The sequence below is a fragment of the Zalophus californianus genome, chromosome X (genome assembly GCF_009762305.2).
Source record: "Zalophus californianus isolate mZalCal1 chromosome X, mZalCal1.pri.v2, whole genome shotgun sequence".
NCBI classification, from domain to species: Eukaryota; Metazoa; Chordata; class Mammalia; order Carnivora; family Otariidae; genus Zalophus; species Zalophus californianus.
This window is the reverse complement of record NC_045612.1, coordinates 58,503,255-58,528,836: the sequence shown is the minus strand read 5'-3', so window position 1 is coordinate 58,528,836 and position 25,582 is coordinate 58,503,255. Positions and strand designations below refer to the sequence as shown.

The window sequence follows — 25,582 nt, the reverse complement described above, 5'->3', positions numbered from 1 at the left end:
CAAGGGAATCCCAGCCCCTGCCCTGGGGCTCTTCCGGGTTCTTCTCTCTGCTCTGCTTCCCATGGGCACCAATCTGGGATCCTCTCCCTGCCACACTTAGCGCACGCGCCAAGAGTACCCAGTATGTGGAAGTAGAAGTGTGTAAATTCCCCCCTTTGTTTGTACTCAGGGATCAGACCTTTGGGGATCACTCTGCTCTGAGCCCAATGGCGTTAAATAAAACTCCTATCCTCCAAGATCTCGGAGTGCTGCTTGGTTCTTCCACTGGGCGATCCAGTTCAGGTTCTGTAACAATCTGTTACAGAAAGAATTCATAGTGATGAGAGAGCAATTCGGACTAGGGTAATGGCTGTTAGGATAGTTTCTACTTCTTGTGCATCCATTATACTTGTATAAATTAATTTAGTTGTTAGTGTTAATGAAATAATAAAAAGGACTAAAGAACTGATTAAGATGAATATCAACATGTTATGATGAAAATGTAAGTGTTCTTTTATGATTGGAGATGTTGATTCTTGGAAACCTAATTTAAAGAGGTATGCCATAGAGATGTAAAGGACTTCAACCTATAATTTAACTTTGATAAAGGTTTGTAATTTTTACTAATATCTCATTATTGAGAAAGACATATGTTTATGGTCTTGGCTTGAAACCAGTTTGAGAGGGTTTGACTCCTTCTTTTCTTATTTTAAATTTATGTAAGTGGATTCTTCAAATATCTGATATGGAGGAGGAAATCAGTGCAGTCATTTGAGTTTGGTATTAATCACTTCTACCATTGCTACTTCTTGTTTGGATGCAAAGCCTTCTCAAAATATAAAAATTATTAATATTACTGCTGTTGATGTGATGAATGAGCCTATAGGTGAGATGGTATTTCATGTTGTGTACACATCTGGATAATTGGAATAGCAGCAAGGTATTCTTGATTAGCCAAGAGAGTGTTATGGGAAGGTTATATTAACCTCAACAAACATAATTGTGAAGTGAATTTTTCCTCAAGTAGAATTTAGTGTGCAGCCTGAAAATAGAGGGAATCAATTAATGAAATCTCCAATAATAGCGAATACTGCTTCTATTGATAAGACATTATGGAAGTGTGCTACTATATATAATATGTGTCATGGAGGACAATATCGAGGGATGAATTAGCCAATACAATTCCTGTTAGACCCACCACTGTGACTAAAAAGATAAAACCCAGTGCTCATTGTATGGCTGGTGATCATTTGACATTGCCTCCATGAAAGGTAGTTAGTCAGCTAAATACTTTTACTCCTTTTGGGATAGCAATAATTACTGTGGCTGATGTAAGGTATGCTCATATGTCAATATCCTACAGTAAATGTGTCATGTGTCAATTTGCCTACAGTAAATATATGGTGAGCTCATGCAATTAAACCTAGGAATCCGATGGATATTATGGCTCAAACTATTACTATACATGCACAAGTTTCTTTTTTTTTCTCCTGAATAATAGATGACAATATGTGGATCATTCCAAAACCAGGTAAAATTAGGATATATATTTCAGGGTGTCTGAAGAATCAATATAGATGTTGTAGAATGTGTCTCCTCCTCCTGCAGGGTCAAAGAATGCAGTATTTAGGTTGTGGTCTGTTCGTAGCATAGCAGTTCTAGATGTTAAAACTGGAAGTGACAAAAGTAGAAGAACAGCTATAATTAGGACAGATCAAATGAATAAAAGTGTTTGGTATTGGGATATAGCAGGGGGCTTCATGTTGATATAGTAATGAAGTTGATAGCCCCTAAAATTGAGGATACACCTGCTAAGTGAAGGAAAAAATTAGATCTACTGATGCTCCTGTGTGTGTTGATTGCCAGGAAATACAGTCCGACAGGTTCCTGTCTGTTTTAACTATGGATGTTGTAAGAGTAGAAATGATGGTAGTAATAGTTAGAAGCTTATATTGTTTATTCAGAGAAATGCTATATCAGGTGCTCCAACTATTAGTGGTACTAGTCAGTTTCCAAAGCCTCCAATTATAATAGACATTAGTATAAAGAAAATTATCATGAATGTGTGTGGGCAGTCACAATTAGATTATGAATGTTGTCATCTTCCAGTAAAGCCCCAGACTGACCTAGTTTGTCATGGATTAGAAGGCTTAGGGTGGTTCCCACTATTCCAGCTCATGTACCGAATAGAAGATACAGGTTGCCAATATCTTTATAAATTGTGAAAAATAATCAGTGTTTTATGAACATAGGTAAAATGGCTGAGGAAAACGTTAGACTATAATTCTAAAATAAAAGGTTAAGCCCTCTTTTTGCCAATCTCTGTACTGAATAATTACATTGAATTGAAAATTCAATGAAGCTGCTTCAATTCTGCCAGGGTTTCTCCTTCCTTTTTTCCCCTAGACTGCTGGAGAAGTAGATTGAAGCCAGTTCATTAGAGTTTTTAGTTGTTAACTAAAATTTCATGGGGTAGAAACCCACCAATCTAGTAAGGATTTAGCTTAATTAAACTGTTTGATTTGTATTCAGTTGATGTAGGATAGAGTCTTGCAATCCTTATCTTTTTCAGGAATTAAGTGAATTACTCTTGCTTAGGGTTTTGAAGGCCCTTGGTCTTTTTAACCTAAATTCCTAGTCTAGATTGATAGTACTGATGTTAGTGAGAGTGTTATTGCTGAGGTTACAATTAATGGTTATAAATTAATTGCTCTATGTTTTCAAACTATCATTTTATTTTTGTCTTATTGAGGGGAATATGGTTAATGACGTAGAACAAACTAATCATGTAGAAGTTGAGTAGTGCTCTAATGGCTATTAGTGTTGTTATAATAATGAAATCATTTTTTTTTAGTTTCTTTTTTCTTCAAGTTTTTAATTTAAACTCCAGTTAGTTAACATACAATGTATTATTAGCTTCAGGTGTAGAACTTAGTGATTCAACACTTACATACAACAGCCGGTGCTCATCACACGTGCCCTCCTTAATACCCATCACCTATTTAACCCATCCCACCCCCACTCCCATCCACCTCCCCTCCATCAGTTTGTTCTCTATGGTTAAGGGTCTATTTCTTGATTTGCTTCTCTTATCTCCACCCATGTCCATTTTTTTTTCTTAAATGCTACATATGAGTGAAATCCTATGGTATATGTCTTTCTCTGACTGACTTATTTCACTTAGCATAATATTCTCTAGCTTCATTCACATCATTGCAAATGGCAAGATTTCATTCTTTTTTATGGCTCAGTAATATATATATGCTACATCTTCTTTATCCATTCATCAGTTGATGGGTATTTGGTATTTGGGCTCGTTCAATAATTTGGCTATTATTGATAATGCTGCTAAACATCGGGGTGCATGTATCCCTTTGAATCAGTATTTTTGTATCTTTTGGGTAAATACCTAGTAGTGCAATTGCTGGATTGTATAGTAGTTCTAATGTTAACTTTTTGAGGAACCTCCATACTGTTTTCCAGATTGGCTGTACAAGTTTGCACTCCCACCAACATAATGAAATCATTTTTGTTAATTCTTGAATGATCATTCATTTGGATAGGAACCCTGAGACAGGTGGGAGGCTTCCCAATGATAACATTGTGGTATGGATATTGTGGTAATTAAGAGTATTTTATTTCATATATATGATAGTTATACTGCTGTGGTGGATAGATTATGTATAAATAGTATAAATGTTGTGAGTATTATTATGATATAGGTTAATAGGTTTAAGATTATTATAGTGGTATTATAGATTATAATAGCTTTTATTCATGCTATATGGGTGATTGATGAGTAAACTAAGATTTTCCATAATTGAGCTTGATTTAGTCCTCCTCATCCTCTGGTTAGGATTGATGCAATGACTATGGTTAGTAGTAAGTTTGAGTTACTAGGAGGTGAGTTTTGGTATAGGACAAATATTGGTGCTATTTTTGTCATATTAGTAGAATTAATCCTGAAAATAATGGAAATTCTTGTGTTGTTTGGGGTACTCCAAAGTGGAAGGGGGCAGTCTGAATTTTATGGTTACAGCTATTGTTATTATATTTGGTGCTACAGGGTTAAGGATTTTTGAAATTGTTCAAAAGGCCAACAATGGTCATGTGCGACAACAACTGGATGAGTTGGGACTAACAGATGCCTCCTCAAACTAAGAACACACATAAGAAAATAAGGGTGACCTCTTGTACTTTTTCAAAATGTCCATTTAATAGTAAAGACACTGACTTACTTTGAAAAAATAAGAGTCAAGATATTCATACTTGGTTTAGAAGCCTGGTGGGGGTAGTAGGTAAAGAATTATTGTAAGTGCAAATAATGTGGGTGCCAGTGAGGGCCATGTGATGGTGATGACTTCTGGTCCTGTCCTAGGAAACTGTGGCAGATCTTTAGGGCCAGATGGTTTGTAACTGACTCAAGGACTAAATAAAATGGAAAAGCTACATTCAAGTTCTCAAAATAGACTAGAAACAGAAAGCATGAGGTGCTTTTGCGTTGTGGCCTTGGAATAAAACAGAAGATGGGTAAGAGATGAAGAAGGGAAATTTCTCCCCCCCCTTCAGTGCCATGATTGTTAAATAAAATCTTGGCTATCCATTTAAATGAGGCATAAGGGACAGTGGAAAGGTATCAATAGCCAGGAAAGGTGATTTCATGGGGTATTATAGAAGCTTCAATTGTCAGGGTAGGAATGGCCGACAGAGTGGTGGGAACCACCTGTGAAAGTAAGCATTCATGATTTATGAATACATTTAAAACACCTCAGTCTCCTTGAAAGAGATTTTTGAAAGAAGATACTTTCAAGTGTAGACTTTTAGTAAATAATCTAAAGACTATTTTTGTTACAGTCACCCTATTTTACTACTATGCTCATGCTATCTGAAGTAATATGGTTTGCCACCTGAAGTACTAAGGGCTATTTTATCATACTGCAATTCATTCAGGCAAGACAGATAGTCTAACTACTAGCTTATTAATCAGTAAGACCTATTTTCCTTCTTCCCCCTTCCCTATCTTCTTTGAAGTTTCTTCCTTTTGAATATCCTCAGGTAAATATAAATTTGTCTTTGCCTGATGGACTTTATTTTTCTGGTCCCTATTGGGTAACTCCCAACCATAAACACCACTCCAGACCACATGGTTCTCCAAATCTTGGCTTCAGTTAAAATCTTTTCTGGTTTTCCTTTTTTTTTAATTTATTTTTATTATTGTTGACACACAATGTTACATTAGTTTCAAGTGTACAACATAGTGACTGGACAACTCTATTCTCACCACAAGTGTAGTTACCATCTGTCTCAATACAATGCTATGACAATACCATTGACTATATTCTTTATGCTATGCCTTTCATCCTCATGACTTATTTATTCCATAACTGGGAGCTTGTACTTTCCACTTCCCTTCACCCATTTTGTCCACTCCACCTTCTGACAACATCAGTTTGTTCTTGGTATTTATGGGTCTATTTCTGTTTGGTGTATTTATTTGTTTTGCTTTTTAGATTCCACATATAAGTAAAATTATATAGTATTTGTCTTTAACTTATTTATTAAAAAATATTTTTTGTTTAAATTCAATTAGCCAACTTATAGGACATCATTAGTTTCAGATGTAAGGTTCAGTAATTTATCAGTTGTGTATAACACCCAGCTCTCATTACATCATGTGCCCTCCTTAATTTCCACCACCCAATTACCCTATCCCTCCACCCACCTCCCCTCCAGCAACCCTCAGTTTGTTCTCTATAGTTGAGTCTCTTATAGTTTGCTTCCCTCTCTATTTTTATCTTATTTTATTTTTCCTCCCCTTCCCCCATATTCATATGTTGTTTCTTAAATTCCACCTATGAGTGAAATCATATATTTGTCTTTCTCTTACTGACTTACCTCACTTAGCATAATACACTCTAGTTCCATCCACATTGTTGCAAATGGCAAGATTTCATTCTTTTTGATCTCCAAGTAATATTCCATTGTCTATATATACCACATCTTCTTTATCCATTTATTAGTCAATGGACATTTGGGTTCTTTCCGTAATTTGGCTATTGTTGATAATGCTGCCATAGACATTGGTGGGGGGGCATGTGTCCTTTCAAATCAGTATTTTTGTATCCTTTGGGTAAGTACCAATTAGTGCAATTGCTGAGTCATAGGGTAGTTCTATTTTTAACTTTTTGAGGAACCTCCATACTGTTTTGGCTGCACCACTTTGATTCCCACCAACAGTGCAAGAGTGTTCCCCTTTCTCTGCATCCTCAAGAACATCTGTTATTTCCTGAGTTATTAGTTTTAACCATTCTGACAGGTGTGAGGTGGTTACTCATTGTGGTTTTGATTTTTATTTTTCTGGTGATAAGTTATGTTGAATATCTTTTCATGTGTCTGTTAATTATCTGTATGTCTTCTTTGGAAAAGTGTCTATTCATGCTTCTGCCCATTTTTTTTAATGTTTCCTTTGTAGTTTTATTTTCTTTAAATTTTTTTATTGTTATGTTATTCACCATACATTACATCATTAGTTTTTTTTATTTTTTATTGTTATGTTAATCACCATACATTACATCATTGGTTTTTGAAGTAGCGTTCCATGAGTCATTGTTTGTGCATAACACCTAGTGCTCCACGCAGAATGTGCCCTCTTTAATACCCATCACCAGGCTAACCCATCCCCCCACCCCCCTCCCCTCTAGAACCCTCAGTTTGTTTTTCAGAGTCCATCGTCTCTCATGGTTCGTCTCCCCCTCCGATTTACCCCCCTTCATTCTTCCCCTCCTGCTATCTTCTTTTTTTTTCTTAACATATATTGCATTATTTGTTTCAGAAGTACAGATCTGTGATTCAACAGTCTTGCACAATTCACAGCACCCACCATAGCACATACCCTCCCCAATGTCTATCAGCCAGCCACCCCATCCCTCCCACCCCCCACCACTCCAGCCACCCTCAGTTTGTTTCCTGAGATTAAGAATTCCTCATATCAGTGAGGTCATATGATACATGCCCATTTCTTTTTTTAAGACTTTGTTTAATTAGAAAGAGATAGAGAGCATGAGTGGGGGGAGGGGGAGGGTGAGAGAGAGAGAGAGAATTTCAAGCAGACTTTGAACTGAGTGCAGAGCCTGACATGGGGCTCCATCTCATGACCCTGAGATCATGACCTGAACTGAAATCGAGTCGGATGTCTAACCAACTGAGTCACCCAGGCATCCTTCTTCTACCCATTTCTTAACAGGATGCTTTATTTTTGGGATGTTGGGTTTAAGAAGCTCTTTACAGATTTGGGTACTAACCCTTTATCTGATATGTCATTTGCAAATATCTTCTCCCATTCTGTTGGTTACATTTTAGGTTTGTTGATTGTTTCTTTACTGTGTGAAAGCTTTTTATCTTGGTGAGCTCCTAATAGCTCATTGTTGCTTTTGTTTCCCTTGCCTCTGGAGATGTGTCTCTAGTAAGAAGTTGCTGTGGCCAAGATCAAAGAGGTTGCTGCCTGTTTTCTCCTCTAGGATTTTGATAGTTTCTTGTCTTATATTTAGTTCTTTCATCCATTTTGAATTTATTTTTGTGTATAGTGTAAGAAAGTGGTTCAGTTTCATTCTTCTTCATGTGGCTGTCCAATATTCCCAACAGCATTTGTTGGAGAGACTGTCTTTTTTCCTTTGGATATCCTTGCCTGCTTTGTCAAAGGGTAGTTGGCCATACAGTTTTGAGTCCATTGCTGGGTTCTCTATTCTGTTCCATTGATCTATGCGTCTGTTCTTCTGCCAGTACCATACTATCTTGATGATTACAGCTGTGTAATGTGGTTTGAAACGTGGAATTGTGATGCTGCCCACTTTGCCTCTCTTTTTCAACATTGCTTTGGGTTTTCAGGGTCTTTTCTTATTCATACAAATTTTATAATTATTCCACTTCTGTGAAAAATGCTGGTGTTGTTTTGATAGAGATTGCATTGAATATATAGACTGTTTTGGTAGTATAGATATTTTACAATATTTGTTCTTCCATTTCATGAGCATGGAATGTTTTCCCATTTCTTTGTGTCTTCTTTAATTTTTTTCATAAGTGTTCTATAATTCACTGTGCACATCTTTTATCTCTTTGGTTAGGTTTATTCCTAGGTATCTCACAGTTTTTGGTGATATTATAAATGGGATTGATTCCTTTATTTCTCTTTCTGTTGCTTCATTATTGGTGTATAGAAATGCAACAGATTTCTGTACATTCATTTTATATCCTGTGAGTTTGCTGAATACATGTATCATTTCTAGCAATTTTTTGGTAGAGTCTTTGGGGTTTTCTACATAGAGTATCATGTCGTCTGCAAATAGTGAATGTTTGACCTCTTCCTTGCTGATTTGGATGTCTTTTATTTCTTTTTGTTGTCTGATTGCTGAGGCTAGGAATTCCAGTACTATGTTGAACAACAGTGGTGAGTGTGGACATCCCTATCATGTTCCTGACCTTAGGTGGAAAACTCTCAGTTTTTCGTCATTGAGGATGATATTCACTGTGGGTCTTTCGTATATGGCCTTTATGATATTGAAGTATTTTCCTTCTATCCCCACACAGCAGAGAGTTTTTATCAAGAAAATATGCTGTATTTTGTCAAATGCTTTTTCTGCATCTATTGAGAGGATCATATGATTCTTATCCTTTCTTTTATTAATGTGATATGTCACATTAATTGACTTAAAGATGTTGAACCACCCCTGCAGCCCAGGAAGAAATCCCACTTGATTGTGCTGAATAATTCTATTAATGTACTGCTGGATTCGATTAGCTAGTATATTGTTGAGATTTTTTGCATATGTGTTCATCAGGGATTTTGGCCTATAAGTCTCCTTTTTAGTAGGGTCTTTGTCTTATTTGGAATCAAGGTAATGCTGATCTTGTAGAATGAGTTTGGAAGTTTTCCTTCCATTTCTATTTTTTTGGAACAGCTTCAGAAGAATAGGTATTAATTCTTTGAATGTTTGGTAAAATTCCCATGGGAAGCCATCCAACCCTGGACTCTTTGTTGGGGGATTTTTGATTATTGATTCAATTTCTTTGCTGGTCATGGGTCTGTTCAAGTATTCCATTTTTTCCTATTTCAGTTTTTTTTTCAGGAATTTATTCATTTCTTCCAGATTGCCCAATTTGTTGGCATATAATTGCTCATAATATTCTCTTATTACTCTTTGTATTTCTGTGGTGTTTGTTATTTCTCCTCTTTCTTTTGTGATTTTATTTATTTGGGTCATTTCTCTCTACTCTTTGATAAGTCTGTCTAGATGTTAATCAATTTAGTTCATCCTTTCAAAGAATCAGCTCCTAGTAATGTTCATCTGTTCTACTGTGTTTTTTTTTATTTCTATAACATTTATTTCTGCTCTAATCTTAATTATTTCCCTTCTTCTGCTGGCTTTAGACTTTATTTGTTGTTCTTTTTCCAGTTCCTTTAGGTATAATGTTAGGCTGTGTATTTGAGACTTTTTTTGCTTCTTGAGGAAGGCTGTTTGCTATATCCTTCCCTCTTATGACCACCTTATTGCATCCCAAAGGTTTTGGACTCTCGTGTTTTCATTTTCATTTGCTTCCATGTATTTTTTTATTTCTTCTTTAAGAATTAATTACCCAGGGGTCTGAGACTGGGTGCCAAATGTGGCAGTGCCTGGGCATGACTGGTCCCAGTGCATGATGTTGGCTGGGGGCACAAAACTGGGTGAAACATGGTGGCTGGGCATGGGCACAGTGGTAACTGTACACCCGGTGGCTAGGCAGGGTGTATAAACTAACTAAATTTGCCCTGAGCTCAGTGGGGAGGTTAGTAGGCTTGGAGTGGTCGAGTCCTCAGGAGAATTCCTGGGCATAGCACATTGCTGGCAGTTTAGGTAACAAGTGTCTGTGCAGAAGCACCTCCCACAGTGTCTCTGTGCTTATGCTGGGTGGGGGGGTATGGGGGAGGAAAATGGTGCCTGCCAGCTCCCTTATTTTTGATGAAGTCCCCAACACACTCTGAAATCAGTATGAACAGATCTGTCTCCTGTTTCCCCCTTAATGTTGTGTAAACTCCCCTTTTTATGTTGCCTCTTTGTGTAGACTGCTGTCTAAGGGCAGCAACCCAGCTAACATTCACCCTCCTGGCTCCACAAGTGCTGAGTCAGTTGACTTTTAAAGCTCCAGGCTCCAAGTCCCACTGTTTATACAAACTCATGGAATTCAGCCCCTCTGGGTTTCAAAGCCAAACTATTATGGGGATTGGTTTTCCCCATGTGAGCTCCCTGAAGCAAGGGCCCTGTTTTTCTGCCCTCTCTATGCACACAACTTCCTGCCTCATGTGGGTAGCCCCCCCTCCCTCTTTTTGACCTTCCTAACCTTTCAGATGCAGCTTCTTCTCTGTATTCAGTTGTGGAGTTCGTCCTGCTAGACTTTAGATCAGTCTCCAGTTTATTGAGTTGGATGTAGGTGACATCTAGTTGTAAGCATATGACAGGGAAAGCTCAGGGTCCTCCTACTTTGCCATCTTCCCCCAGACTCCAAAACTGGGAACTTTAAAGATGTAGTTTTAGGATTTTTTTTTTAACCAGAGGTTTAACAAATAGAATGAATTATTTCTTGGAATCATATTCACTGTCCTTGTTCCAATCCCTTTGGGGACCCTGGCATATGCATCAGGGAGTTTAAAAGTAGGCAGCTTTGAAAGAGCCACCATAGTAATGAAAAGAGTAACATGAGGTGGGAAAATACCATTTGGAGGACCAGAAGAGTAACACACATTCCCTGATTTTCACATACAACTTCCTCCCCAAGTTAGTACAACGTGTGATGTGTGAGTATCGATTTTATGATGTGACACATGAATGATATAGTTAAAATGGTTAAAGTTACTGATTACACAGATGTAAGAGTACTCAATTTTATCTTCTACCTGATTGAAAATGTGAGTTTCATACTCTCACAGAACAAAGGTAAGTGTGATTTACTTTAAGTCCCTGATTTCAGGTACTTTGATAATTTCATCACATTTCCAACAGTTATAAAACTTTTCCTCTGGGGAATTTGAGGGGTGTGATGTGGTGTGTGCTCACCTTTCTTCCCTGTTCTTATGGTTAGAATTATAAAAAAGCTTTCTTCCTTTTCTATATTCTTGATTCTTTGATTAATAATACAGGGAAAGGCTAATTTGGTGACCTGAGATTTATTCTGCCCAGTTAGTGTGTTTAACTCTCCAAAGTGGGGAAAGAGAATCCAAAAAGAAAGAAAGCAAGGTTTTCTTGTAAGAGTTCTCCTTAAGTGTTAACAGTTTTTGGAATGGCAGTAGAAGGAATTTTATTGACCAGCCCAATTAACCAGGGCAGGAAGACAGGCAAGGCTTGGAACAAGAATCTCTATCCAGGAATAGACAGAATTTGACAGACATGGAGCCAGTGAGGCATTTCTCAGGAGCCTAGCTTGAATGAGGGAATCAGAGACTAAGGGTAGCGCCCTTCTAGCAGACATATTGGGAGACATAGCTTTAACCTACCTTTTCTCATTCCACCTACCATTCCTTGGTAGTTTTTATAAAGGAGAGGAAAGGAAGCTGGAGAATCATAAAGCTCTTCCAGGCATCTTCCATGCTCATTATTTCACTGGTAAATGGTGCCATTGCTGTATTTTCTGCCTTAATTTCTAAAATAATACATGTTTATTTCAGAAAACTGGAAAAACATAGGAAAGAAAAAATAGCATAAATCATCCATAATCCACTTCTTAAAGACAAATGTAATTCCATTATTTTCATGCATATGCATAGAGATTTAAAAACAAGTACCATCTGAACATGTTATCTTGTTATTTGCTTTTCAACTAGCCATATTTCAAAAATATTTCAATGCCAATACATATTACAATCCAAGATTTTAATAATCATGTAATAAAATTGTACCATACTTTAATCAATAAATCTTTTATTGTTAAACATTTACTTTGATATTATATACACAGCTTTGATAATATCCTCTAAAAATGTCTTTGTGCTTTTCCTAAGTATGTTTTTAGATTAAATTAAATTTAATTTAATTTAATTTAATAGGGTATATATTATTTGTTAAAATATTTTTTATTTGCCCTTGGGAAATACACAAAACTGCACATCTACCATCAGTGTATGAGTGTGCCCACCTAACTTTAACCTTACCAAAGAAAAGAAACATAGATTTTGTCTTTTGAAGAGACCATACAGATTGATTGAATTGGGCGCTACTCAATAAGGTATAAATACTACCATTTGTTAAATGTGTTTTATATAAAGCATATCTCTTCACCTAGTTTTTTATATTCATAAGGGAAAAGAGAAGACAAACTAATGAAATACCAATATGCACAGATATGTAGAGAAAAACATATATATCAAACTGCTTATCATATGTGTTCACTAGGAGAAATGGGCAAAAATGAAAAGTGAGTTTTTAAGATTACTACAGGGAAAGCTTCCTTCACAAGAAACCGTCATTATTATCATCATCTTTAGGTAAATAGCCACAAGGCACATGCTACTGAATTAAGTCTTTCATTTGCTATACTTAATGAAAAAGGAAACACCTATTAATTTTTCATCATCATGGAAGTTACTGTTTTTAAGGTACTTCTGAAAAACTCATTTCTAAAGATAGTATCTATCTAGACTCTTTTACTAGTGTCTTATCTGTAACATGGTTTTATTAACTTTTAAAAATCACTGCAAAGTCAATTACTTTGAAAGAGGTCAAATGATTCATTTCAGCACTGACACACAGATTAAAGGCACAAATATAATCAAATGTTGTGCTTAGTAAGAGCTTGAAAGAAATCTATCTTAAAAAATAAAATTCAACTTCACAGGTGGGTGAAAGATGTTTTATTTATTTATTTATTTATTTATTTATTTATTTATTTTTATTAAAGATTTTATTTATTTATTTGACAGAGAGAGACACAGTGAGAGCAGGAACACAAGCAGGGGGAGTGGTAGAGGGAGAAGCAGGCCTCCCACGGAGCGGGGAGCCTGATGCGGGGCTCGATCCCAGGACCCCGGGATCATGACCTGAGCCGAAGGCAGATGCTTACCCGACTGAGCCACCCAGATGCCCCAAAATGTTTTATTTTTAATTAATGTTTCTGTTTAGTTTGGAAAAGGAAGTTGACTGGAGGCTATTTTGGAATGATTCATGTTTGTTACAATGACGTGGATTAAATAGAATGGTTGCCCATAAGGATATTGAAAACTGAACATTGAGAAATTATCTTTGACTCAGATACTATTGAAGATAACACCAGAAGTCATTCAATTTCTTCTATATGTCTAAACATTTTCTTATTTTCCTAAATTTGAACTAAGACAAAATATTTCTTCAATGTTCAGAATAGCTCCTAGAACACCAAAATTTAAAAATTGGCATATTCTTTTACTAACCAAAAGATTAACACATAACTTCCATAAGAAATAACAAGCAAATATTTTAGTAAGGAACCAGCTGAAACACGATTCTTTGGAGTGAGTTCCTAAATGTAAGAACTGGCTTTGTCCTACAAAACACTTCATTAGAAATTTATTTCCAACTAGTATGTTCTACCACATTAGAGGAGATTTCCAGAGAAAATGTTAGTAATTAGCTGATAGTGTGCCACACCCAAGCATGTTCTCAGCTGTTTTTTTTTAAGGTTCCTGCAATCAGTCACACATCAGGCATTTATCTCAGATAGGTATAATCATAATCATGTATTTTATAAAAGTTCATGCCAAGTCTCTCTTTTTAAAGATTATCAGATCTCAGGGCACCTAGTGGCTCAGTTGGTTAAGCATCTGTCTTCAGCTCAGGTCATGATCCTGGGGTCCTAGTATCAAGCCCCACATCAGGCTCCTGCTCAGTGGGGAGCTGCTTCTCCCTCTGCCCCTCCCCCCTTCTCAGGTCTCTGTCTTTCTCCCTCTCTTTCTCTCAGATAAATAAAGATTATCATATCTCAGTGCTCAGCAAAAAGGTTTATGAAAGCAGAGCCTTAGATGGGAGGAGGCATACCTGGGTCTCTAGTTAAATAGTGCAGTTGGATCTCAAATATTCATGTTTATGGAAGAGAAATAATGATGCAGATTTCAAAAATAGAAGATAATCAAAGCTTAATTAATTGAATAACTTAGCATAAGACAATTTTATGAAATTGTTGAGAAGGGTAAACTTCAGCCAATTGAAAGTGGAGTCCTATATCTGAGACCAACAGGTGATGGAATTCAGGGAAGAATTAGTAACATAATCACATATGCATGTGTGCATTAGAAGGATTAAGACACAATGGTTTGGGTTTTCACTGGTGGTCTGGGGCCAGATGGCATAAAACTGCCTGCTACCTAGTTTTGGGACCACTTTCTCACTATGTACTCCTTCATGCTCCCAGCATTAATCCTTATAACACATTCATTAATCCTACCACATTTTTGTTTGATTAGGACTCCTTTGTAGATAAATCAAGTGCAAGACAGATAAAATCATTTGCAGTTACAGGACATTATTCATCAGTTTAAAATTTGAAGAGGGGGATTATAGGGAGAGGAAATGTTAGTGTTACTGCTATGGAAATTACATGTCTAGGAAGTAACTTCTGGTTTTCCCTCAATTCCTATAAAATTTTACCTTCACTGTTCCCAAATTCATCATTTTGATTTCTGAAATATCTAATACTTCAATTATTTTTGACTCAACTCATCAAAGAACTGTTCTTTCTAGGGTCCATTCATCAACTATAAGATTTTTTTTAATGAAGTATACTTGAAAATGTTATATTAGTTTCAGGTGTACAACATAGTGATTTGACAGTTCTACAGATTACACAGTGCTCACCATGATAAATGTAGTTATCATCTGTCACCATGCAGAGTTATTACAACATGATTGACTATATTCCTTATGCCATACTTTTCATTCACATGACTTTTTTTTAAGATTTTATTTATTTGACAGAAAGAGAGATAGTGAGAGCAAGAACACAAGCAGGGGGAGTGGGAGAGGGAGAAGCAGGCCTCCTGTGGAGCAGGGAGCCAGATGCGGGGCTCGACCCCAGGACCCTGGGATCATGACCTGAGCTGAAGGCAAACGTTTAACGACTGGACCACCCAGGCGCCCCAACATGACTTTATTTTTTAACTGGAAGTTTGTATCTCTTAATTCCCTTCACCCATTTTGCCTATTCCCCCACCTCCCTCCCTTCTGGGAACCACCAGTTTGTTCTCTGTATTTATGAGTCTGTTTCTGTTCTTTTTGTTGTTCATTTCATCTCACAACAGTCAGAAGGGTAGTGTCAAAAAGACAAGAAATAACAAGTGTTGGCAAGGATATGGAGAAAAGGAAACCCTTCGGCACAGTTGGTGAGAATATAAATTGGTGCAGCCACTATGGAAAAGAGTATGGGGGTTCTTCAAAAAATTAAAAATAGAATTATCATATGATTCAGTAATTCCACTGCTGGATATTTACTTAAAGAAAATGAAAACACTAATTTGAGGGGTGCCTGGGTGGCTCTGCTGGTTGAGCATCTGACTCTTGGTTTCCGCTCAGGTCATGATCTTTGGGTTGTGAGGAGCCCTGTATTGAGCTCTGCATTCAGCATGGATTCTGCTGGAGATCCTCTCTCTCCATCTCCTTCTGTCCCTCCCCACACTCATATTCTCTAAATCAATCAATAAAATCTTTTTAAAAATCGCTAATTTGAAAAGATATATGCATCCTAATGTTTTGCAGTATTACTACAGTAGCCAAGATATGGAAGCATTCCAAGTGTCCATTGATAGATGAATGGATAAAGAAGATGTGATATATATATATAATATATATATTATATATATGTACATATATATGCAATGAAATATGCAACCATTAAAAAAGAATGAAATCTTCCCATTTGTGACAACATGGATAGACATAGGGAATACTATGCTAAGTGAAATAAGTCAGACAGAGAAAGACAAATACCTAATGATTTCACTTATATGTGGGATCTAAAAACCATCAACTGTAAGATCTTTATCTCTATTATGTCTCAGTTTTTTTCTCACTTGCTTTTGAGACTAATTTTGTTATTTTATTGGATTTATTTCATATAATTTTGGTGTGTCGCTTTTTACTCTGGTGACTTTCCTCCACTCAAAGTTTTCCTTTCCTGTAAACATAGTAGATTTTTATTTACAGTGTAAATTAAAACAAATCAAGTTTGTCTAATGTGTTTGTGTGATTAGATAACATTAGTTCTGGTCTAACTTGATTGTAAATAAAACTGTCTACAAAAAATGCTCTTATCTCAAGAACATTCTCATTTAGAATCTATTTTTGACCATGTAATTGCCAATGACATATTCATTTATCTTGCCCAGTGAGAGACAAGGTGGAATAGAAAGAAAGCTGGTGGAGGAGATTGTCAATACCAAAATTAAGGCTATATCTTTGAAGTAATGATGTGAAGCCTACGATAGGGGAGACAGTATCAAGATATCAGTGAGTCCCCTTTTGTAAGTTTAACTCTTCAACTCAGACAAATTAAATAGAATTTATTGAATGGGTTGCTGAGCCAGTCAGTAATCTTAACCAAATCACAAAAATCTGTAAGGATGCCAAAAGACTGTAAAGTTGGATTCTGGAAATTATTGACAGGTAGATTTAACCTTGATCCTTAAAAAATTAAAGAATATAACATTGTGGATGATTTATGCATACTTAGAAGAGATCTAGGGGGGAGACAGCAAAGGTCAATCGGTAACAAGTAATACCAAATGAGTCTTATTTCTTTTCTTGATGAGGTTATTAGTTAGGTAGAAAAGGGAGTGCCCCAGATATTGTATATCTTATTCCCAACAAGTTCAGACAAAGTGTTTCATAATGTCCTGTTAATAATATGAGAAAATGAAAGCTGAATAGTAGTCGGGTAGATTGAACAACTGAACCCAAACACTGTTGACTTTTGTTATTCTGAAAAGAGTTATTGAATGTTGTGCTACAGAACTCTGTCCATAGCCCTGTTCTCTTTAGCATTTTTATTATTATTTGAATGAAGATGCAAAAGGCAAGTTTATCACACATGTAAAAGAACAAAGCTGGGAAGAGTAGTTAACATTCTGAATGATAAACTCAGTGTTTTAAAAGATGTTAAAAGTTGATTTAGATCAAAATAAAATTTTATGAAAATTCTAGAAAAATGCACCCCTATCCAGAAAAAAAAGAGAAATAAAAACATAATAAAACTGTTAAGAAGAAACATAATAGGTCCAAATGTAAATTTCTGTATTTAGTTTATTCTTTTTATTTTTTAAAGATTTATTTATTTATTTGTCAGAGAGAGAGAGCACAAGCAGGGGGAGCAGCAGGCAGAAGAAGCAAACTCCCTGCTGAGCAAGGAGTCTGATATGGGACTCAATCCCAGTACCCTAGGATCATGATCCTGTTAGCCCCAAGACGGAAGTCTTCCCTTCAGTAACATCCTCCTCTGAACCACTCAGATCTTTTTTATCTTCTTTCTCAAAGTCATAGGCTCTTATAACCTGATCCTCCATTGATGTCTTCCCAGATTTCCCTGTATGTTTTCTTCCAGAGGGCACCATATTTAGATGTTTTCTGACTGAGACATATGTTTGGCTAGCGCAACGCTCCTCTCTCTCTTTTTTTTTAAAGATTATAAAATTGGTTTATTGTAAAAGCGATTCATGAATACCCAGTTAAAATCTTACCCCGATGCTACCCAATACAACCAAGCAGCAGTTAAACAAAGGCAGACACTTAACTGACTGAGCTACCCAGGCGTCCCTCTGTATTTAGTTTAGAAAATCAGAAAACTGAAAGAAACTTCACAGCAATTCATGAAGAAAAAATATGGAATTTTATCAATTACAAGCATCCCTTAAACCAACTAATATAACAAAATGAAATGAAACAAGAAAGCAAACACAATGTTAGGTGGCACTAGTAAGAGCCTAATGTCAGATTTGTAAATCAGGGTAATAATAATAATACTTTTTTTACAGGGCTTTTGGAATGGTTAGATGAGAAAATCCTTGTAAAACATTTAGCACTCAGAGAAAAACATGTATCATATGATCTCACTGATATGAGGAATTCTTAATCTCAGGAAACAAACTGAGAGTTGCTGGACTGGTGTGGGGTGGGAGGGATGGGGTGGCTGGGTGATAGACATTGGGGAGGGTATGTGCTATGGTGAGCGCTGTGAATTGTGTAAGACTGTTGTTGAACCACAGACCTGTACCTCTGAAACAAATAATACATTATTTGTTATGTTAAAAAACATGTTATTTTTTGTTAAAAATATGTTTAAAAATGTTAAAAAAAAGATAGTAGGAATGGAAAAATGAAGGGGGGTAAATCGGAGGGGGAGATGAACCATGAGAGACTATGGACTTTGAGAAACAAACTGAGGGTTCTAGAGGGGAAGGGGGCCTGGAGGATAGGTTGGCCTGGTGATGGGTATTAAGGAGGGCACATATTGAATGGAGCGCTGGGTGTTATACGCAAACAATGAATCATGGAACACTACATCAAAAACTAATGATGTAATGTATGGTGATTAACATAACATAATAAAATTAAATTAAAAAAATTTAGCACTGAGCTAAGTATAAACATTCAATATCCTAGTTATTATTATCCTTAACAAGAAATATTATAGTCCTACTTTACTTGTGTCAAATAATATCTGGAAGAGTATGTCCGTGTGAAGGATACTGAGATGGATATAAATATGAGGACTGGAGAAAACTTGTAGTAGGAAAGATAAGGTAATGGTAATCTCCCAAAATATTAAGGGCTAGCAAAGAAGAATTAGATTTACTCTTCATGACTTCAAGCATTACCAATAGGAGAAATAGATAGGTGGAAGCCACAAGGAGACTCATTTTACTTCTATTAAGACAAACTTTCTAATAATCAGAGCTATTAAAGTTAGAATAGGTTACTCAGGGAATGATAAGTTTCTTGTCATTTGAGGTATTCAGGTAAAGGCTGGTTGGCCACTTGGCAGGAAACTCTGTAGTAGGGATTCTTGCATGTGGTGTATTTATGCATTCATCCATTTATTAAGTCTGTCATGAGACAAATAGCTAAGGAGTCCATACTATGGGTTAGCATTCTGATAAGCTCTAGTGGGCATCTAAGTTTCTTCCGAAGTCAATGGTTACATCATTTTGAAGAAACAAGTTATCTTAAGCTTATACCTAAGCTCTATTCAGGGACTATTTTTCTTAGAGCTTATGTCTGTTCTCTGTCCCCAGATGTCCCTAACATCATTTATTGCAAAAATAAAAACCTCCTATCCTACTCCATGGTGTGCACTAGAAACCAATACCTCACGAATCACATCATGTTGAAGGCTTTGCCCCTTCAACAGTGTGACTTTTTTTCCAACTCAGCTGAGCCAGAGGGGCTGTCCATAGTTTCCAATTCAGGTTTTGCTGCTGCTGTGTAATGCTTCATGTTGAAATGGCATTTTTTTTCAATGTAGACATTTTTAGAAATGCTGCGAGGAGATTTCAATGTAACAAATGTACCAGAATAGCTATGCTTAGCCTTCTGGGTAAAACCCTTCTTTGAAACAAAGTTAGAACAAAGAAATTCACTCCCTGTAAAAGGAGAACTAGCTTGGAAATCACATAAACAATATTCACACTCTGTTCCAGATGAGATACTCTCCCTGATGCTGTCAGCAACATTTGTTGCCAAATCCACTAACTTCTTTAAGGTGACCTCGACTGGTTAAACAATATAATCTTCCATGCTATATCTCACCAGCCTCTGCTAGTCAAGAAAAGCATGCCTCTTTCATAATTATATCACAAAAACATCTTGCTATACTAGAACAGCAAAGCATTTGAATTAACAAATCACTTGTCTAAGACTTCTTAGCTAACAAAACAAAACAAAACAAAACAAAACAAACTTCCTCAAAGCCGCAAACACACAACAGAGTAACAAGGTACTGGGTGATCTGTAAGAACAGCTTGAACACACTACAAAATGCCTTAGGAGCAACAGGATAGCACAGTGATGAGAAGACTGTGACAAAAATTGTGGAATGGAAGCATAAGAAATAGACTTCTTATTTCCAAGAAGAAAGAATTGGAAATAATTTAAATGTTGGTGTATGTTCTTTTTTAAAGGGAGGGAAGTAAGAAATTTAACATTTAGAGCAAGTATAAAACATTAAAATAAAAATAAATATAAAATATTGTAAAGAGCTCACACCTTCCCATCCCACCACACCAACAGATTTTTTCTATGCAACATACACATAAACAGCAAAACAATGGCAATTGTCATTCTTCTCTACTTGCTTGGAGTAAGTTGTCCCTGGCTGTGATTGAGTGACTATTTACAAGTCTATTCTAATACCCTTTTAAAACTGAGTATAACTTTGTATCCATTCAGCAATATCAGTAATATCATCATTTCTAAAAGATGTGGCAGTGTGAAAAGGTTATCAACTTAGGAGTATTTAAATAAATCAACAAAACAACTTTATAACATGAAACAAAATGAAGTGGCTTAACACTGCCCCTTATTCTGTCTCTTGTATGGAGGCCTGAATGATGACATCACTCAGTTCCAGGAGGAACATGAAGATGATATAATGAAGCTGTCTTTGATGGGAGAGTGGATGACTGACATAACCTTGCCTCCTTGAGTGAATGATAGACAAAAAGGGAGTATAATCAGTCACAACTACATAGAGATTCGTGGCCAAAAAAGATAAGGAAGGTTAATGGTTAAAATGTCATAAAATGGCAAATAAAATGAAAATTAGCAATGTGTGTTTTTCCTCCACAAATACTGCAAAAATATGTTATGAGTTTTAAATGTTTATTGATAAGACTTTTTAAATGGCTGTTTTTTTAAAAAAAAAAGATTTATCTATTTATTTGAGAAAGAGAGAGAGAGAGAGGATGACAGCATGAGTGGGGGAGGGCAGAGGGAGAGAATCTTCAAGCAGAGTCCCTGCTGAGTGTGGAGTCCAATGTGGGGCTTAATTACACAACCCATGAGATCATGACCTGAGCCAAAATCAAGAGATGGACACTTAACTGACTGAGCCACCCAGGCACCCCCAAAATGGGTCTTGATTTAAAACATCAATGAATGTGGTAACACTTACTTAAAAATGAGTAAAATATTTGCACAAATAATTCACAAAAATACAAATACCTGGTGAATATTTGAATAAAAATCATTCTCATTACAATCAGGGATGAAATTTTCTAGGTGAAAATTTTCACCTAGAAAAACCAAAATATTGGTTTTCACCTATCAATTTAATAAAAATGAAAAAGAAGGATAACACCTAGTATTGGTGATTTTGTTCTTAAATGGACACTGTAATATACTGCTGGTGTATATACTTTATGGAGAGAAAACTAAAGGTGAATACAGCAATATATTAGCTGTGGTTTATCTGGATGGAGGAAATATGTGATATCCATTTTCTTCTGTATATTTTCTGTATGTCCCAAGTATGTTGTTATAATGACAATACTTTATAATTTCACACAAAAATATTATTTCAGAAGTTTTAAAATGTTAATTCTGTAAATAAGGAATATCTTCTAAATTTAAGAATATATTGCAGCCCCTTTTCCCAGATTCTCTAGATGCAAAAATTTGAGTATTTATCTTACCATGCTCTCTATTGTTTTATATATTAAGACTCATTTACCCAGTTAGATTGGAAAATTCCTGAGGGTAGGGATGTTGTCTCTGTATTATTCAAATACTCAGACCAATGTCTAGTCTAAATGGATGCTCAATCAATGCCAGTTAGTTGTATTTTCAAAAGAAACTTCATCTTTTTCCCAAAATATATTTCCCATCACTTCCCACCATGGATCAGCCAATGTTGTCAGTGTTACTATCATTATCTTAGTCACTAAGACTTTTTTTTGTACTTTCAAGTTTTTACTTAAACTCCAGTTAGTTAACAAACAGTGTGATTTTGGTTTCAGGTGTAGAATTTAGTGATTCATCACTTACATACAATACCCAGTGCTCATCACAAGTGCCCTCCTTAATACCCATCACCCATTTAACCCATCCCTCTGCAAACCTCTCTTCCAGCAACCCTCAGTTTGTTCTCTATAATTGAGTCTGTTTTATGGTTTGGCTCTTTCTTTTTTTCCCCTTATGTTCATTTGTTTTGTTTCTTAAGTTCCACATGTGAGTGAAATCATATGGTATTTGTCTTTCTCTGACTGACTTATTTCCCTTAGCATAATACTCTCTAGTTCCATCCACATCATTGCAAATGGCAAGATTTCATTCTTCTTTTTATGACTGAGTAATATTCCATTATGAATATATATATTTACATATATACCACAGCTTCTTTATTCATTCATCAGTCGGTAGACATTTGGGCTCTTTCCATAATTTGGCTATTGTTGATAATGCTGCTGTAAACATCGGGGTGCATATGTGTTCTAAACAAAAGATTCACAGCAGCTATACTCTCAGTTTTGAAGGGGAAAAAACTTTATTGATATTATAAAAAATCTAATAGAAATAGAAAGAAAGGGAAATCTATGCATAAATGAGAGCAATAGTAAGCACTAAAGGAGAATAAGACAGTTACATCAAATCAGGTACCTAAAACATCCAATCTCATTAGCTGGGGAAGTTCCATGGAGACAGCCAGGTTGGAGTCCCATTTGAGAGGCCTGGGCAGAGCATCCTCCCCTCAGGTGAGATTTCCAACTGGTCATCCCCATAAGATATGACTTTATTTATAGGGCAAATGGGGGTCTGAAGTTTGTTTGCCTACCTTTGGAGCAAGGTGCATTCCTATGTTATCATGTCTTTACATATTCAAGGAGCCTGGGCTAAGTTTGCTTGCCTCCCTTACCGGATTCCATTCTGGGGGCCAGCCCAGCCTGGAGCCAGAGGGGATGTAAGGCAAATTTATAGCTCTTGGCATCCAGACCAGAGGGCCAATTCTGACATAGAGGCCAGCTAATGTCATCTAATCAGGCTCCCAAGATCACTTATGGAGCACAAGTCTCACAAACAACATTCTTTAGCCTGCCTGTGTAGGTGCAGGTCATGGTGGTTGGTTATGCAGGTCAAATCACAGAAAGCTCCATCCATACAATGTGCCCTTTGCAATCACTGTTTCCTTTGGGTAAATACCTAGTAGTTCAATTGCTGGGTAGTAGGGTAGTTCTTTAATTTTTTGAGGAACCTCCATACTAAACGGTGGATACACCAGATTGCATTCCCACCAACAGTGTAAAAAGGTTCCCCTTTCTCTGCATCCTCCCCAACCCCTGCTGCTTCTTGTGTTGTTAATTTTAGCCATTGTGATAGGTGTGAGGTGATATCTAATTGTAGTTTTGATTTGTATTTCCCTGATGATGAGTGATGTTGAATATCCTTTCATGTGTCTGTTAACCATCTTATGTCTTTGGAAAAGTGTCTATTCATGACTTCTGCCCATTTTTTAACTGGATTTATTTGTTTTTTGGGTGTTGAGTTTTATAAGTTTTTTATATTTTTTGAAAACTAACCTTTTATCAAATATTTCACTTGCAAATATCTTCTCCTATTCCAAAGGTTGCCTTTTAATTTTGTTGATTGTTTCACTGTGCAGAAGCTCTTTATCTCAATGAAGTCCAATAGTTCATTTTTGCTTTTGTTTCCCTTGCCTCGGGAGACATATCTAGTAAGAAGTTGCTATGGCCATGTCAGAGAGGTTGCTGACTGTGTTCTCCTCTAGGATTTTGTTGGTTTCCTGTCTTACATTTAGGTCTTTCATCCATTTTGAATTTACTTTTGTGTACAGTGTAAGAAAGTTGTTCAGTTTCATTCTTCTGCATGTTGGTCTTCAGTTTTCCCAACACCATTTGTTGAAGAGACTGTTTTTTTTTTCCCATTGGATATTCCTTCCTGCTTTGTCAAAGATTAGCTGATGATATAGTTGTGGGTTCATTTTTGGGATTTCAACTGTTCCATTAATCTATGTGTCTATTTTTGTGCCAGTACCATACTGTCTTGATCACTACCGCTTTGTAATATAACTTCAAGTCTGGATTTGTGATGCCTCCAGCTTTGCTTTTCTTTTTCAAGGTTGCTATTGTTATTTGGGGTCTTTTATGGTTCCATACAAATTTTAGGATTGTTTGTTCTAGCTCATGAAAAATGTTGGCATTTTAATAGGAATTGTATTAAATGTGTAGATTACTTTGGGTAATGTAGACATTTTAACAATATTTGTTTTTCCAATCCATGAACATGGAATATCTTTCCATTTCTCTGTGTTCTCTTCTTCAATTTCTTTCATCAGTGTTTTATAGTTTTCAAAGTACAGATTTTTACCTCTCTGGTTAGGTTTATTCCTAGGTATCTTATTGTTTGTAGTGCAATTATAAATGGGATTGTTTCTTTGATTTCTCTTTCTGCTGCTTCATTTTGGGTGCATAGAAATACAACAGATTTCTGTACATTGATTTTGTATCCTGTGGCTGTACTGAATTTGTGTATTAGTTCTAGCAATTTTTTTGGTGGAGTCTTTGGGTTTTCCACATAGAGTATCATGTCTTCTGCAAGTAGTGAAATTTTGACTTCTTCCTTGCCAATTTGGATGCTTTTTATTTCTTTTTGTTGTCTGATTGCTGAGGATAAGACTCCCAGTTCTACGTGAAATAACAGTGGTGAGTGGACATTCTTGTGTTGTTCCTCACTGTAGAGGAAAATCTCTCAGTTTTTGCCCATTGACAATTATATTAGCTGTGGGTTTTTTTGTATATTGCCTTTATTATGTTGAGGTATGTTCCCTCCATCCCTTCTTTATTGAGACTTTTTTCAAGAATGGATGCTGTACTCTGTCGAATGCTTTATCTGCATCTTTTGAAATGATCATATGGTTTTTATCCTTTCTTTTATTAATAAGGTGTATCACACTGATTGATTTGTGAATATTGAAACACTCTTGCAACTTAAGACTAATTCCCACTTGATCATGTGAATGATTCTTTTAATGTACTGTTGGATTTGATTTACTAGTATTTTGTTGAGAATTTTTATATCCATGTTTATCAGGGATATTGGCCTATAGTTCTTTCTCTTAGTGCAGTCTTTGTCTGGTTTTAGAATCAGTTTAGTGCTGGCCTTGTGGAATGAGTTTGAAAGTTTTCTTTCCATTTCTATTTTTTAGAATAGTTTGAGAAGAATACATAATAACTCTTCTTTAAATATTTGGTAGAATTCCCCTTGGAAGTCATCTGGCCCTGGACTTTTGTTTGTTGGGAGATTTTTGATTACTGATTCAGTTTCTTTGCTGATTATTGGTCTGTTCAAGTTTTCTATTTCTTCCTGTTTTAATTTTGGTGGTTTGTATGTTTTTAGGAATTTATCCACTTCTTCCAGATTGTCCAATTTGTTGGTATAGAATTTTTCATAATATTCTCTTTTAATTGTTTGTGTTTCTGTGGTGTTGGTTGTTATTTCTCTTCTCTCACTCATGATTGTGTTTATTTGAGTCCTTTCTCTTTTCTTCGTGATAAGGCTGGTTAAGGGTTTATCAATTTTATTAATTTTTTCAAAGGTCCATTTCCCAC

The 25,582-nt window shown here is 36.1% G+C and overlaps 1 pseudogene; it reads right to left on the bottom strand.

Moving 5' to 3' along the window:
• Positions 1-683: 683 nt before the first annotated feature.
• Positions 684-2,229, bottom strand: LOC113930890 (annotated as a pseudogene).
• Between the last annotated feature and the right edge of the window lie 23,353 nt (positions 2,230-25,582).